Here is an 8220-nt window from a genome sequence, read left to right as displayed (position 1 = left end):
GATACGAGGACGCCTGTATTTCTCCACGAGAGGCTGCAGAACCTTTAGGAAAACTTCCCATTCTTGGAATTCTTATCGTGCGTACTTGATTCATCTTGAGATATAACTCTTGAAATTCCTTCCACACGTCTGTATGCACACGCGAGCGCTCAGTAATATATTTGCCTTGATGGCTTGTGATTCCCCGATCGAGGGGCGAGATGTAATCCCCGTGAGTTCATGTTGGGCCAGTCAGGAGGACTTAAGGCCGGATCTTTGCCTATGGCTTGAGCACCGAGGTGCTGATTGTGTGAACAAGTGATTTGAATTTATATGTTCAGTGTTGTCCCTAATTGTGGGAATGGCGGCTGGATATCCATGTGATGAGTATGTTAGTATTGTGAGATATATCTACGTGATCTTGGTAGTGACGAGGGAGTCTGCAAGATAATAGATGAACGGTTAGGCGTTCGATTCCTATTGTGATCTGTTGCATAGCCCCGAGTTATGGATGCGTGAAGAATATTTTCGTATCTCCTAGTTGGAAAGTTAAGTGCAATACTTGCGGCGGTACGAGTTCAGACTCAGGAAGACTAAATTGGATGTATTATGTGTATGTCAGTGGAAGGTATTTTCTATGTGTCATGATTCGAATAGGTGCAACGCATGTCCATGTATCAATTTTGATAATATAATACAGGTAGTATTGAGATTAATGTTGTTGATATACATTGTGATGTTTTGTCAAGTTGTAGCCGTGTTGTTAGGATGGTTTTGGTGATTCTCTGGCAGGTGGATAGGCCCAATTACAAAGGAAACTCTGCCGAAATTTTTGAAAAATTTGGGACTTAGTAAAAATTTGGTCGCCTAGAGAGTAGGCTTAACTGTTATGTGAGTGAATGCAAGAAAATGCAGAAGAGTTAAAATTCCAGATGATTTGTGTTTCCACAAGCTTATGAAAGAGCGAGTTTAATCTCACTATGGTATTACGACAGCAATGGAGCATATGCGTTATGAGTATAGTGTGTTGTGATATATGGCTTCGAGCTAAGTTGGGGAGGTTGCTGTTGATTAGTTGATTGTATAGTTATGTACTATGTTAGTTCTGATTTGATGCATGCTGGTGAATCAGTTCTGGTTGCGGAAATTGGGTCGAGAATGGCACGAGTGAAGGGAAAATTTTGACAAAGATGTCATGAGCTCGGATGAGCAGGAAAGAAGTTTCGATTGTTAAGGTAAATTGGTATTGTCTTCAGCGTCACCTAAGATCGGTGTTTTGTAAAAAGGGCTTTGCGTCCTGGCTAATGATTCTTGATCGCTCTTCAGCGTTAGTGCGACCGGTGGTTTGGAGGTACGCCCCAAATATTGATGCGGTAGGTTGTGGGAGTGTGTCCCACTGGAAGATTATATAAGTGTGGCATGTAGTCACTTGACTGATTAAAGATGTAAACCAAGTATCAAGGTTGTGATGGTGTCGTTAAATTGAGGAATTCATGCCTGGAGGGCACTTGGCATATTGGGTTGTGAACTGGGAAGGATTACCCCGATTGTGACGGTTGTTCTTGTGTGTTATGTGAAAAAGGGAGTTATTATGGACCCTTGAAAGGTTGTCAAACTGGTTCATTGTGAGCAGAATCGGCTTGAAGTCGGTGGATGGACTTAATGTGAATAATGGATCTATATCAGGCCAGATGTGTGCATTTTTGTAATGCGGTCCTCATGGAGGAGTAGTTAGGTTGATGCTTCATTGCCAGATATCCCGCGTAGTGTTGCATTACGCCGTGTGATTTGTGAAATGACTCGAGAAATTGCTTACGTGTTGAGAATCCGCGTAGGAATGATGTTACTCGAGCAACTTGGCTCTTGAAATTCAGACTGTATATCGCACCTCAGTTGTGATTGAGTTTTGGTAGCTTATAGCGCTATATGTCCCCTCAGGGACGGTATTGTGCACTTAGCATACTTGTGACCGAAATTCGGTATTTTATATTAATGAGCAATTTGGCTCGATGTGCATCTCCTTATGTGAGATCTATGCGTGGATCGGGTGGCACGCCGCCGTGGGTATGTTATCCGGATCGGGTTGCACGCCGCAACAGTGTGAAATCGAGTATAGTTTTCTATACGCTATCTGTGTATGCCTTGCTACGTGTTTTCCAAGGAAAGTCTGTATTAGTGCGTAGGATTTGGTAATTCCTTCCAGAGCTCGTTTTCTTTTATATTGCGTTCGAATTGGTAGCCTATTGGCACATTGGGGCATCATATACGACTTATAATTATGTCTGGAGTGGCTTATTGCCCGAACAGTTCGTATCGGGTAAGACGAGATCATTGAATTTGAGATCAGTGCAATCTGAGTATGTGAAGTAAAAATTAAAGAGCTAAGACCATTGTTTGGCTCAGAAGGAGGTGATAGATCTTGCCAAGAGTATAGAACTAATGAATTGTTGTTTCGGTAGTAGTTATGAATGTGTACAGGTCTCATCCGTCGTGTCAGTATTGTAAAAATTTGAACAAGACCTGTGTAAGTCATGCAGAGCATGGGATGTGTAGTGATTCCTCCTAAGTGATTGGATAAATGATCTTCAGATGATTGGGAAAAATGATATTGCTAAGTGGAAGTGATTTGATGAGAGTATATGTCTCAGAAAAAGGTAATGTGATTAAACGAATCATATTTCGGCAGTAGTGCGGCATGTCCTTGTTGGGTCCACTGGTGGTATTCGAGTTTGCTCGGTAGCACAGGTAAATATCGAGTATCTGTCGTGGAATAAAGGAGTATCAAATGTGTGCATGTATTCGCACAGTGGGAAACTGGGATCGGGTATGATGATTTGTGTGTTATATGGAGTTCTCATGTTATAAGTGGTATGATACTTATGTGTACATTAGAAGATCCCATGTGTAATTGAAAGGTACATGTTGTAATTTGAAAAATTTGGGTCTCTTAAGAGAGAGGACTCAGCTGATGTGGGGATGAATGCGAGGTTTGCAGAGGATTTCAGTACCAGATGATCTGTGTTTTCATAAATCAGTAGATGATTTGAGTTTAATCTCACTATAACATTGTGGCATCATTAGAGTAAAAGTGTTATGAGTTTTTAAGTGTGTCTTGATATATGGCTTCGAGCCAAGTTGGGGAGGTTGTTGTTGATTAGCTGATTGCACGGTTATGTGCTATGTTGGTTATGTCCCGAAGTATGCTGGCGAATTAGTTCTAGTTACAGAGATTGAGTCGAGGATGGCACGAGTGAAGCAAAATTTCGACAAAGGTTATATTATGTTCCATAGGGTATGAGAATTACGGAATGTCTGGAGGTGTTGTTGGTAAAAAAAATGCTCGGTGCATAAAGCAAGAAGTTGCTTGGTTGTATTGGGATGAAGGTCTCATTTTACGGTATCGGAGTGCCAATAAAGCACGAGTGGTTCTGTTCGTTAAATCAGGTGATTTGTAGATGAATAAGAGTGAATGACTCTCGAGAAAGGTTTTAATGTGTTCAAGAATCTACATGTAACACTCAGGTGTTTTAAGGTGGTGTATGTGACTAAAGACAGTGTTTTCAATAGAAAATGTCAAGACTTGTGGTATTCTATGTTGATCATGGGATCCTATGTGTCGATACCTGGAAAGTAAAGGTGATGAGTTTAGATTCGCAGAAAGTTCTTCAGAGTAAACTATTCTGGAATGTGGCTTTTCTGGGAAACAATTGAGAGAGTATTCAGTGGCCTATGGGTCTTAGACAGTGTGGTCTTATGTTCGAGTCTTGTGTGGTAAGCTTGGATTGAGGCATTGTGATGCTACAGCGAGGGAGAAATATCAACTGGACGATGAATCAAAAGGGAATTAGATAGATGGAATAGCTTGATAGTAGACCGAATCGGTATGGTAAGGATGTGATTAACTCTTCGTATGTGTTCGAGGTAAGGGGCTTTTACAGGTATTGTGCAGCAAGGCTCTTGAGTTCCGCAAACTTGCTTAGCTTGGTTCGGGTAGAAGGATTCAGTCCTCGCAGTTTAGCTTGTGCAATGGAGTATTGGGTATGGCCTATCGGGTTGTGTGTTATATGTTATTGGTTTCACCGTGGATGTAATGAATTGCTTTGGTTTCAGACATCAAATGTGCGTGGCTGTCGATTTTGATCATAGTGACTTTAGTTGCTTCATGTGTAACAGCGTTGGGATAGGATCGCGTATTGTAGCGAGGCTACGTGGAGTTATGACATTTCGAGGTAGATTCAGGCATTCTATTTCTATGATGTGAAACGGGGTCTCAGCCTTGTATTGTAATGGTATTGATAAGCTTGAGGTACAGCTCTTTCGTTTGAGTCATTTGTTATGATTTGAATGTGTTCAGATCGTTTCTTACTGGTTCGTGTATTATGCAAGATGTGGTTTAGACTTGTATTGAGGTATCATATCACCAGAGTGGTGTTGGATTCGAGGTGATCGTTGGGTTCATTAATGAATACGGACAGATTTGATCTTAGCTTGTTAGGAAGATAATATCGAGGTTTGACCCGGAAATCTGTTGTGACATCAGTCAAGGGAAGTGATTTCAGGAATGGTTGATCTGAGAGATGACTACGATTTATAGCATGTTTCATTCATCGTTGGCAGTATATGAAAGTGTTGGAATAAGGCTTTAGCTAATAAGAGGTTCTCTGCCGGTAATTGGTTGTTGGGGACAACTGCTGTGAATAGAAGTTATGGTTCCAAGTGTTTGGTTTAGGCGGTATATCATATGTTTTCACCTGAGGGTGCAAGTATGGGTTATTACAGCTGGTTCGAGGCTATTCAAGGTATAGGTGTGAGGTTTTGATCATATCGATGGTTTCAAAAGTAAAAAGGTAGTTCTATGATTTATGGGCTAGGCTGGATTGTGTAAATCCGATTTAAATGTGTTATCGGACCTACATGACATAGGGTGACGTGGGATTACCCCGGGTATATGATTGGTAAAGTTATTCAGCTGTTGGTTGGCTTCTAGAACAACTCTGGGTACGCTCGAGGACGAGCGTTTGTTTAAGTTGGGGAGGATGTGACGACCCGACCCGTCGTCACGGGAGTTACCGCCCCGTTTTTCCCGTTTTATGCTTCTATATGTTTCATTATATGTGTTTGGAGAATTTGAAGTAATTCGGATAGAGTTCGGTTAGAAATGAGACAATTAGTCTCTTTATGAGAAGGATTGTTTGGAAAAGTCAACCGAATGTTGACTTATGAGTGAGAAGGCTCGGAATGGATTTCCGATGATTCGACCAGTTTCGGGAGATGATTTGTGACTTAGGAGCGCAATCGGAATTGAATTTGGAGGTCCGGTGTAGAATTAGGCTTGAATTGGCTAAGGTTGGATTTTGGTGAATTCCGGATGGTAGGTGAGATTTTGATACGAGGGTCGGAAAGGAATTCCGACCATTGCAGTAGCTCCGTTAGGTGATTTTGGATATGCGTGCAAAGTTTCAGATCATTCGGAGGTGTTTAGGTCGGGTTTTAGATCAAATGCAAGTTTCGGAAGTTTCAGTTTAACTTAGGCTTGAATCCCTGGTAATTCGATGATTTTGATGTTAACGATAGTGTTTTGATGATTGGAACAAGTTTGAATAAGGTCTTGGGGTGTGTTGGTGCTATTGGTTGAGGTCTCGGGGGCCTCGGAGTGATTTCGGGTGGTTAAACGGAGAATCTTGATGTTTGTTGCAGGTCTGGTGCACCTGGCTTCTGGTATTTCCGCATCTGCGGAAAAGGAGCCGCAGAAGCGGTTCCGCAGATGCGGCTAAGAGATCGCATAAGCGGTCCATGAGGGACCGGGGTAATTCCGCAAAAGCGGACGGGGTATCGCTTCAGCGGGTCCGCATAGGCGAAAATGAGGCCGCAGAAGCGGAATGGTGAGATCCGCAGAAGCGGATGGTTGGACGCAATAGCGGAAGGCCAAGGATTTAATGAAAAACCGCATAAGCGGTCATATGGCCGCAGAAGCGGTCCCGCATAAGCGGTTACGGGACCGCAGAAGCGAAAACCGGACTGGGCGACAGAAGGGTTTTAATGAATCAGTGTTCGCGAATTTCAGAAGATAAGAAAACATTTTTACTCCGCCAAGAGAGTTTTTTGAGCAATTTGAAGAGGGTTTTCAACGGGTATTGATTTGAGGTAAGTCTCTTGACTAGAAAATACCATTTTATGGAAGAATCAACACTCAAATTCATGAAAGTGGGTAGAAATTGTGAAGAACTAGGGCTTGGTTTTTGAAAACGAATTTTTAGGATTTGAAAGTCCAACGAGCTCCGATTTTGGTAAACTTTATATGCACGGACTCGTGGCGAGACGAGGAATCCGTTGGTGTGATTTTCGGAATTTTTCGAGAAGTGGGCCCGGGGCTCGGGTTTTGCCAACTTCGTGAATTTTAGTACTTTTCGAGTATTTTTGATTGGGTTATGTTTCTTTAACCCATATTTATGTATTCGCTGTGATTTTGACTAGATTCGACGCGCGAGGAGGTCGATACAAAAGGAAAAGGCATTGCGGACCATTCTACGGCCGGTTAGAGGTGAGTAGTTGGTGTATATGATGGCCTGAGGGTTTGAAACCCCGGCTTATCACATTGTGACGCTATTGTAGGGCGTGACTCGCACCCCATGGCAGGTGCGGGATTAGTTATGACTGGGGATTGAGACTTAGTCCATCCCGAACAAGAATGTTTCTATATTGGCGACTGATACGCACCCTGTATTGAATATATCTGGGCTTATTGTCGTGTTTGGGGCCTTGTGCCGATCAGTAGCATCCTTAGAGGATGAATGTCATTGTGATAGCATGCTTTGTATAATCATTGATCTCAGTCCTGTGTTTAATCATTGTTATGAAATGCTAAGCCACTTTTCCTGAAGTTAAATATCTAAAGTATATTCTCCTTAATAAATTGGAAATTGGGAAATTAATTGAATCTGTTACGTGACTCATATGCATATTGTGGACTGAGTATGGATCGGGCTGCACGCCGCAGCGAATGGTATGATTATATTGCGCTTGGGCTGAAGGAGCCCCTCCGGAGTCTGTACACACCCCTAGTGAGCGCCGTCGACGGTAAATGGATCGGGCTACGCGCCGTAGCGGTCATGTGCATTGCATTGCATCCTTACATTATACTTGACAGATATATTTGAAGTTGTTTTGCTGTTGGTTCGTAGTTAGGTGTTGGACTGTTAGTTTTAGCTTTACTTTGTGGTATTTCGTGGACTTCTTATCTTTAGACATTTTATATGCTTATTACTCACTGAGTTGGTAGTACTCACCCCCTACTCCCTGCACCTTGTGTACAGATTCAGGTACTTCGGGAGCTTAGTTGAGCTAGCCGCTGGTTTCCAGAGTTCCAGGAGTGGTCGAGGTAGCTGCTATGACGTCCGCAGGACCCGACTCCTCTCTTATCCCTTTATTATTTCCGTACTTTAGAACATACTTATTTTGAGGATTTTCTTGACTCTGTATTTGTTAGAGGCTCTAGACTCATGACCCCAGGTCTTTGGGAGTTACAGTTATGCCAGTATTTCGTATTGTTTTAATTGAGTATTTCAACTATGAGTATTGATATTTGATTTTAAGTATCTGATTAATTGGTTTTGAGCTTTGTGCTCGGGTTGAGGGAGTAAATGGTCGGGCTTGCCTAGCATTAGTGTTGGGCGCCATCACGACCGGGTTTGGGGTCGTGACAGTATGCAACATCATCTCCTCCTATCCAAACTAGTTGAATTATAGAATCCCTCCGAATAGTTAATTTTGATTGACTTAGGATGGGACTTCTTCATAGTCAAGTTTGGAAAGGAGGAAAATTTGATCAAGGCAATACACCAAGGTCCATGGTTCTTATCCGGAAACTTCCTCTCAGTTAGAAGATGGGAACCAAAATTTGTCCTACAAGAAGTTAACCTATCCCTCACTGCTATATGAGTAAGACTTCCTCAGCTGCCAACCGAATTCTATGACAAGGAGGTACTAGAAAAAGTGGGCAGAAAGCTTAGGAAGCTACTCAAGGTTGATACGTGCACATCAGCAACGCTAAGGGGTAGATATGCGAGAATCTGCATCCAAGTCCCGCTGGAATCACCAGTTGCAACATCTGTTACCATTGGAGACCACAAACAAGTGGTTATTTATGAAGGGGAAAACATCCTATGTACAGGATGTGGAAGACTGGGACACACTCTGAAAGTGTGCACACACAGGCAGAAGCCCCACCTACCCTCGGCACAG

The sequence above is a fragment of the Nicotiana attenuata genome, unplaced genomic scaffold, assembly GCF_001879085.1.
Source record: "Nicotiana attenuata strain UT unplaced genomic scaffold, NIATTr2, whole genome shotgun sequence".
In the NCBI taxonomy this organism is placed as follows: domain Eukaryota; kingdom Viridiplantae; phylum Streptophyta; class Magnoliopsida; order Solanales; family Solanaceae; genus Nicotiana; species Nicotiana attenuata.
The sequence above is the reverse complement of the archived record's forward strand: the minus strand, read 5'-3'. Positions refer to the sequence as shown.